We start from the raw sequence: 9,884 nt of genomic DNA, 5'->3' as shown, positions 1-9,884 counted from the left end.
ATCGTCTCTATATCTCTCCCTTCGTACAGAGTAACACACGAGGAAAAGCGGTATGCCGGCAGCTTTCTGCTCTTCTGGGCCATATTTCGGCGGCAGGCGTGGGCAATGACCGGTCGGTCAGCGCTGTTTACAACTCTCAGCCTAAGAACAACCTCTCGTTGCTTGTCTGTTTGCCGCCCTGGTGGGTGCCCGCGTCCCGCATTCGCCACCTAAGCTCAGGACCTCGCAGTGCGATAACGCTGTTTGTGTATGTGCTCGCGGGCGCGTGCGCCAGCGCCCTTTTGTTTTCCGAAGACGCTGGGCAGAATCTCCGTAGATAAAGTCCCGAGGAAACGTTCGACGGCTACTGTGAGCGGTGCCATGGTCGACTCCACCTATACAGGGCTGTCGCTGTTTAGTAGACAAGAGCTCGCGCGTTGTGACCTGTGAACAGAGGAAGAGGAGTGCTGGCTTTGTTGAGAAGCTGGAGATGTTCACCTGGTGCATTGCCGGCCAGGCTCCTCCAGGTTCTGGGAGAGAATTATTGTATATGCAGTGCTTGCGCAAACCTGCAAACACCCTCACAGACCCGCAAGTACGCATCAAAGGTTTTCGCAAATATTCAATAAGGCCCGCCACTTCTAGCTTCATATCGATGGCCAACGCTTTCGTGCAGTCCGAATCTCTTCTGGTGCTTTTGAAGTGAAGCTTAATGTATGCACTAATCTCTGAAAACAAGTATGAGCCGTTGTGACGCACCAAATAGAAAAGCCTTAAATGCATTTAGATTTGCGTCGTACTTCTTTACGCATACACCCTTCCTCGCCACATCCTTATCTTGACAAAGCATCATACATAACTTTTGTCTTTATGGCATCGCTGCACCGACGCCTGTTCTGGTGCTCGCACCTCGGCAGAAGTTGTGAACAGCGTGATGCACGAAGATAAAATTTCATGCCCTCGGGCCATCGATACCGCAGCGAACATTACGCGCTCTCCCGCGTCTTCCTTATCGCAACTGCACTCAATTCAAGCACTTGGAAACCCTTCCGGCTGATATGGTGAAGCTCTCCCACAGCTTTGAGAGCTCTCCTTAACGTTTGGGCTAGACCCGCTAAATCTAAGAGAAAGCGTGGCTTGCGATCGGCAGCGCTTGTAGAGGCCTTCATGGCACGCATATGCCATGGCGAAGACTTTTCGTTAACTGTTGATCGTATACCCAACAAGAGAAGAGGGAAATTTACTTGTGGAAAAGCCGAGAGGTCGGCACGCGGTAAATGTACTCTAGCCTGATAGTCTGCTCATAGTACCAAGCAAAGAAACAAGGTAGAGAAGGTGAGAGAAAACCTAGCGCTTCAGCATCACTTTAAAAGTTTGAAGAGTATAAAGCGGGGCGAAAAAGCCGAATGTTACCGAGTAACCTTCAAACACGGGTGTAACCAGAGGCTCCCATATGTCCACGCTTGTCGCATTTAAGCGCAACTGCTCAAACATAGTGCCATTCCTAAAGCAAATTTATTACATGCACCTCGAAAACTAAACGGTTGTTAGCATAAAACTGATTATTAGCCATTCGACAGAGATGTAGGCTTCCTCATGTTCTGTATATCAGTGAGGTGAGCACAGCTTCCACCAAATATATTAATCTGCAGGGGCTGTTTGGTTTCCATTTTAGCAACTGTTTATTTAATACAGCAGACATATGGACTACCTGCAATCATATAATTTATTGGGGGGAGGGGGGGTAGTTTCTTGGGGTACACAAAAGTACCAGGGTCGAAATGACGTACCTTCGTACCCACAAGGGCCCTATCAACTATAAGGTTTCTTCATTTCTGAAGTTCTAGAGACAGTTCCACCATAACGACTTCAATAGTTCTGTATTTGCATAAAGATAGATGAGGCGCACGTCAAACCGGATGTGTACAGGGCTCTCGTACCCACCTTCCCCACGCCTCACATTTATCTGGTCCTTGTGGCAAAACGATATCCTAACCAAACATTTGCCTTTCCACCGTCCTTTAGGGAAGAATAAAAGCGCTGCATTTCATCCCGGAGCAATAAGAAGTTGGGAAATTCTTCGACGATACCTTTCACGTTCTGTTTCACGCAACCTCAGCTCCTGTTGCAGGAAGAGCGCAGATGGCACTTTTTCCGTCGCCTTCCAGCCCCATCAGCCAACGCGGCTGTCGCGCTTATCAACTTTCCGCTTCTCCTCATGGTTCCCTTTCTTTTTTTCTGTGTCTTCTTCCGTTTGTTTACTCTTGGCGAATGCGCAGAACGTGCAGTGCGGCGCGTACGTTTCTACGAAGATCTAAATACATTCGCGCGTCTAGAACGGCCCCCGTCGTCTCGCCTGTTTTCACATCGCATGTATATTTAAATTAAAAATTAAATAATAGGGTTTTACGTGCCAAAACCACTTTCTGATTATGAGCCACGCCGTGGTGGAGGACTCCGGAAATTTTATGTTACGAAGAATCGTATCATAAGAAGTTTTTCTGTGTATACGGGCCCGGGAGAATAAAGAATTGCGTGAGAGGAAAATCAGACGCTTTGTTTGGTTAATTTTTTTCTTTTTTTTCTTTTCTTTCGCGCAGTAGACATGACATATGTCTACTGCGCAACATACCGCAATCCTAGCCGTTGATATACCATTACCAAATCATATCTTTGTGATAATATGTGCCTGTGTAGCGTATAACAGCGAATGAGCTCGAAGGCATCGTCTAAACGTACGAAAGCAGTGCCGAAGGACAAATCCCCCTACACATTTGGACACTCTGCGTTCACGTGCACCCATCTTATATTGGAGTAATGGAGACATTGAAGGTCAAAAACCGCTGTCAAGTATTAAGTGCTCCTTCTTATCTACACCCTTTATCAGGCAGTGCATACCCTTCGCCAGCCATTACAGTCATCTCCTCCCCACAGATACCTTCTCACTCCCTTTTTCAAATGACTTCATCACTTTTAACGTGAACTCCGGAAATTTTATTTATTTATTTATTTATTTATTTATTTATTTATTTATTTATTTATTTGATTGATTGATTGATTGATTGATTGATTGATTGATTGATTGATTGATTGATTGATTGATTGATTGATTGATTGATTGATTGATTGATTGATTTATTTATTTTGCACAGTGGTCATACTGAAGCGCTCCCCATTAACTTAGACCAAATGGGATTCCACTATTATTTCTTTCTTTCTTTAAACATATATACAATGGAAAGCGAAAAGGTAAGTAAGAAGCAGCTTAGCAACAATAACTGGGAGGGTGACAACGCCTTCCTACTCTTAGAAAAGAGGGCGAGAGACATAGGTTGGCAGAGATGAGGAAAGCCTGCTGACCACACAGTTACTGTCTAACTCGCGGCTTACACCTGAACATCGGTCAGCAAGTGTGTGTGTTTGCTTGTGTGTGTATGGGGGGGGGAGGTAAGACAGAAGCGGAGAAATGAACAATTTGAAAGCGTGCACATGACTATGCACATGAGCTTCCTTGCATTTCACCAGCATAATAATGTGGCTGCTGCGTCTGACAGTCGAGCGCCCAACCGTCTTGAACGCCTTAGCCAACGAGTCATAGCTACAGGTAAACAAAGAAAACATATTTACGTTAACATCTTTCTGGCATATTGGACAGCACCAAACTGTGGAAACTACTGAAAGTGTAACCGTCAGCCAAATGGTTTGAACAGTTTTCGGTTCTGTGAAATCACGCAACGCGTTAACCATCTCACCTTTATCCGCTGCTTTCCTAACATTTATTACTAAACCGGCCAGCTAAAGGCAACATTAATCAAATTTACTTTCGAAGCAATACCCACGTGCCTGTTGAGCGTCGTTCGACACCAATTTTGTAGTTACGGCTGAATAACAGTTTACGTCTTGCCACTGAACTGGTCACCTTAAAGCGCTTCATTCGTGATTATATCGAGTGGACATCGTGCGGTGAGCAACACACGCCCCAACGCGGACTTTTCGTCAGAGGTATGCCAGGAACAGGCCTAATGTGGCTACCGTTTAAGACTGTAACGAACAAATTCGTTCGCGTGCTTGAGTCGTACGTAAGATGAGGCGCTGGCCAATCACTATTCGCTATAGCAAACCTATAGCGAAGTTGAACGATCAATGACAAACTATCCTATACGTACGCAAGGCTTTGCGAATTCGGCTTCTAATTTCCGGACTGCTGAAAATGAAGCAAAGGAGCATTGCCGTTGAAGTTGTGGCTAGTTCCTGAACCTGTTGTTTATATAACTTGCGAACTAGTCTTCTTTAAATATTCACGGGTGCAACAGCTTCCGTAAAAGTTACGGCAACTGACAGGGGCAATACAACTTCGGGTTACGCTGGTCCATGTATTTCGATTTCTGGGTCGGTTCAACGTAAGGATACTTTTCACTGGACTCTATTCCTTTCTTATCACCTATCGTTCACGGCCGGGCGATCCCTGTGATAGCTAGGGCGGAGCACCATTAGGACAACTCACGAAAGCAGAAAAGGAATAGCATTGGAGTAAACTTAACATAACATTACCCCCGGCCCCGTATTACACAAGGGCTAACATTTATATCATTAAAATTTTTGCTCGAAGTATCGAATTACTTTTACCATTTTTATTTTTTTATTCGTTTTATTTCACAAGTTTCATTAATATTATCGCCATTGTTTGGAGAACTGGTGCACAGGGACAGAGTAAAATGAAAGAACACTTGTTATTAAAGTCTGATAGAGTTTTATCGCAGTCCTACCGGGTGGTTAATTTAGTTATGCAACTTGTTCTTGGTCGCGGAAACTTCGTGCAAGCCTAACACGCCACACCGTTCAAGGCTTCGACAGTACAGCATTGCTTACGTTAGCAAAATGAGGTCTCTTTAACACCGAAGAGATTATCAGTATTTACACATATTCCATTGTTAGCCGAAAGCCTCTTCCATTAGGCGTTGCTTGCCCCCTTGTTAACCTCGACAAGCAGCGAAGTGGACAGGCGAACAACCTTGAGAACGCGCAGCCTTTGGTTGCGTGATTGGATGAAACCCATCATTAAACGTCAGCCTGAACGCAGAAGGCGATGCACCATCCTCCATACGTTCTTAGACCCATGGCCGCGGATGTGACGCATTTTTCGACGTCATTGTTCTTCGCAGGTATCGTGTTTCACACTTGAGTCTCTGCGCATCCTTATTCCTCGATGTTAAAAGGGCGTATGACAACGTTACGCATGAAGCCATCCTCTCTGCTCTCGCAGAGGTAGGAGTGGGTGGTCGGATGTTTCAATGGATACGGAGCTATCTATCCATGCGATCCTTCTTTGTAAGCACCGAGGAAGGCAATACTTCTCTACATTATAGCTACCGCGGCGTCCCCCAGGGCGGTGTACTTAGCCCCGTGTTATTTAATCTAACACTAATTGCTCTCCTTGAGCACGTGCCAACCACAGTCAGGCTATCAATGTACGCGGATGACATCTGCATATGGACATCTGCAGTAACACGCCTACAGCTGCGAGCGAGAATTCAGAAAGCCGCGACACAAACTGCTATCTACCTCCGTAATCGAGGCCTGGAAATTTCCTCCGAGAAATGCGCACTAGTGCCATTTACGCGCAAACCCATGGCAAACTACAGTGTAACGATAAATGGCCAAATAATACGACGGGTCCGATCGTACAAGTTTCTAGGTGTCATAATCGACAGGGACTTGCCATGGAGACCACACATATCTTACGTGAAAAAACGGTTGACAGGCATCTGTTTTTCGCTGGCAAGACCTGAGGAATGTCGCCTAGTGCCATGTTACAACTGTACAGGGTGCTTTTTCTGGGATTTCTGCGATACAGCTTGCCAGCAATAAACAACACAGGCAAAACGAATCTACGCACAATACAAAGTCTTCAGGGTCAAGTGCTCCGGATCTGTCTAGGCCTGCCTCAGAGTGCTTCAACAGTGGCTACGATAGCAATCGCTAAAGACCACCTTGTCAAGACCCACACTGAAATTGAAGTACTCAGGACCCATATAAGGCATCTAGCCAGGACTCCTCGTCACCATTTAGCCTCTCTACCAGCGGACAGGCCACACAAATCTTTCAGCCAAACGATAACTGCATATGATGAATCATTGCCAGCTTGTTTCACTCCGGCTTCGAGACCTTCGATTCCTCCATGGTGCCTCGCTCAGCCAAAAATCAACCTCGCAATACCTGGTATCTCGAGAGAAGCTGATCTGTCATCACCAGCCCTTAGACAGCTCACGCTACTATATTTGTACGAGAACTACCATGACTCTACGCTTATTTACACTGATGGATCTGTCCTTCCAAGCAGCTCCGCGGCGGCAATCGTCATACCAGCGAAAGCTACAACAATCAAATTTAAGACTACCCACGCGACAACATCGATGGCAGCAGAGCTCGCAGCGCTCTTTACTACTCTTCATCACATTGGTGATGAACCACCACACAAATGGACAATATTCTGGGATTCGAAGGCGGCACTGCAGTCTCTACTGTCACCTTTACGACGCAGACCGCATGAACAACTAATATTCCATATTACAGAGACATTACACCATATAAGTGATGCAGGGCACGAAATAACCTTTCAGTGGCTTCCAAGTCACTGCGGGATTATCAGCAATGAACGGGCGGATCACGCTGCCCGCTCAGCCCATACTGAGGAGCGCCACGTCCCAATTCCTCTTTCTAGAACTGACGCGGCACGGAAGCTCCGCCTACTTGCTCGGCAGTGCACCGCGTCGCAATGAAATGAGCCACATTTAAGAAATCCGCGACTGTACTCACTTGATCCCACATTGTCTTCGAGCGCCATCACAGCTTTGCCGTAGAGACGCCACGCTTTTATATCGACTTTGGTTGGGCGTTGCCTTTAATAAAGCCTATGCCTTCCGCATAGGGATGACCGACACCCCAACCTGTGACCACTGCGGCCATGAAGAATCAATTGGCCATATTTTGTGCACCTGCCCGCAGTACAGTCCACAGAGGGCATGCCTTAGCCACGAACTTGACCAACTGGACGACCAACCGCTATCCGAAAAAAGAATTCTGCAACATCGAAAGGACCTACCGTCACAGAAGAAGGCCGTGCAAGCGCTTTTGCGCTTCTTGCGATCTACCGGCCTGTGTGAACGACTTTAACTGGAACGCCTTTTGTGTGTGTGTCTCCATGTGTGCGCGTTCGTTCTTTTTTCGCGTTTTCCTCTCTGTCATCTTTCTAACCCCTATCCCCCATCCCCATTGTAGGGTAGCAAACCGGAGACTCATATCTGGTTAACCTCCCTGCCTTTCCTCTTCATTCTCTCTCTCTCTCTCTCTCTGAGTCTGGGCATGTCGTGCGCTCTCTTCGCCCGACCACTCGGCACACTGTTGGCCTCCAAACAGTAATTTACAGTAAAAACAGTAATTGGCCTCCAAACAGTAATTTAGAGTATATATCAAAATTTTCTCACTTGTGAGTACACAAAGGTCATCGCGAAGACCTTCTCGAAGCACTTCCAGAGCAAGCACCTTGTGGGTCTCAGTAGCGTGCGTGCTTGGGCTAGTCGGTGATCCAAGCGAGCGCCAATTACAAAGGACACAGGAACGAAGCTACAAACAAGCACTATCGTGCTCTTCGTCATTCGTTCGCGCTGCAGTTCAAGAATGAATCACGGCCAAATCTCCCAGCTTTCAGTTGTATAGAAATTTGCCTCGTCGTTCCCTTTTCAATCCCCCACATCAGGAACAAGCCAACCAGCCCCCATTTCGATCGTCATTTGCAATGACTTAACTGTAACAGCGTGCAGCACGCCCAGCCCAAGGACATGGGTTCAACTTCCCGTACGTGGCGGCTGTATTCCGAAGGGATGGAAATGCGAAATCGAGCTCGTGTTGGTGGTATTTCCGTCAGCAAATAGTGATATTGCAAAGTTAGCTATCCTGCTTCACTACGTTCCTCATCACTTAATGATTGATGTCAACCGGTGTCAAAGTGTTCGATCAGTACGCTTCGCGCGACTCCCTTCATTCCAAGTATCGCTTTCCCTGTGTTGCAGCAGGAAAAGCTCAATGCCCACAATGAACATCCATCTTCTTGACAGAACAAACGAGCGCTCGACGGATGGGGCAATCCGAGCGGCGACGTTGTTGTCCACGTGAGCCGATGGGCGCAACCGGTCGGGACAGCGTGCGTGACGCCCATAAAACCGCCCTCTCGTATGCATACTCAGAAGGTGGCGTCTCCCCGCAGGGGGACCTCGCGGCGGCAACGGGATCGGAGAAGACGCCGCTGGTGTGACCTGCAATCGCGGAAGTCGGAGCCATGCGAAACTGGAAGCCGCTCACTGAGGCATGCAGCGCGACGGCGTGCCTGCCTGCCGCGGCACGCGGTCTTGGCACACGCCAGTGTGACGACAGCTGATAGGCGCACGCTCCGGTTGGCCGCGCCGCGCGGCGGCGTCGGCCGGCCACTTGAGCAGCATCCGAACGCCCTCGACATTGGCCGCGTGCCCGCCGCCGGCACCGCAAGAAAAACACGAGCCTTCAACTAAAGTGTCGTTTCCCAGCGCACGGTGGTTCTCTGCGGATGGCCGTGGTGGCTGTAGTAGCAGCAGTATAAGAACGAGGGGGCTCACTTCACAAATATTTTCGTTCGTAAGTGCCTCTGGCTACATGCAGGCCGCCTTTGCTAATAACATTTCCAACGTCACGATTGGTTGCCATTTGGTCTTACGAACAATTCTAGTGCATGAGAGTTTTGTCAATACGAGCCAGACTTACAGGTTGCACGTAACGGATCACTTGTAAATAATTGCATTTCAGATAGCTTCGTAGTTGTTCTATCACATTGATCGCTGGGTAGCGCACGTTCACTGCATTCTAATTGCTTTTTCGGCAACCAATTACATGTAGCCAATTACGTTAATGACGAGACACGCTGTAACGGGCGACGAAACTTGAATTTGGCAGGAACTACGATAGAACGCCTGCAGTCGTGCCTCGTAGCAGCCTCGCGGATGCGCACGCATCTTCAGACAGGTACACCCGTACGCACCTTACTTGCATCCTCATCTTAACACCTTTCCAGCTCTGGTTCATTTCTGTGAAAATCTAAGTGCATCCGCTGGACCTCTCTCCCTGATCGGTCGTGATGGAAGTGGACCACCCCGTACGCCCGCCGGCGACGACGGCGTCAGCGGCGGCCGCCACCAGGAAGCAAATCGGTCAGCAGAACGTCAGCGACAGCGAAGACACCCATGCTTACTCTCTCAGCAGTGAGGACCCTTCCGATGACGACTTCCAGCTTGTGCGGAGCCGCAGAGCGAAGAGAAGCAACACCGGGACGTCTTCATCATCAAGCACGCAAACAGTAAGACACATGAGGCCGGACGCCAATACCATCATATTTGTGCCCGTTCTTCCTACCGTCAGCATGAAGCTACTTAACAGGCAATCTGTTTCGATGTCACTGGAAGCCCTGGCACCAAACTAAATATCGGACATTCGAGCAAACACCTGAAAAATATCTACTGGCGGTTCATGTCCAACATGCGGCTGCTATGACTACTCTTTGCAGCGTAACAGAAATCGATGGCATTCAGGTGCGCTCTTACATCCCTCTGGGACCTGATGTAGTCACCGGCGTTATCTACGACGTAGACGTGGCCATCCTTAATAAAGACTTGCCGATTCTTGCCAAGCCTTCAAATGATCAGGTCATTGTTGATGTTACTCGGCTAGGCAGTTAACGCTGCGCGAAAATTGCATTCAAGGGTATATACCTTCGCATGTTAAGGTGGCAGACTTCAGACCATGCTATGCGGCCTTTCATTCCGAAACCTCTTCAATGTCGCAAATGCATGAAACTGGGATAAGTGAGCAGTGTCTGCGAA

The sequence above is a fragment of the Dermacentor albipictus genome, chromosome 4 (assembly GCF_038994185.2).
Source record: "Dermacentor albipictus isolate Rhodes 1998 colony chromosome 4, USDA_Dalb.pri_finalv2, whole genome shotgun sequence".
In the NCBI taxonomy this organism is placed as follows: domain Eukaryota; kingdom Metazoa; phylum Arthropoda; class Arachnida; order Ixodida; family Ixodidae; genus Dermacentor; species Dermacentor albipictus.
Note: the sequence above shows the minus strand (reverse complement) of the source record.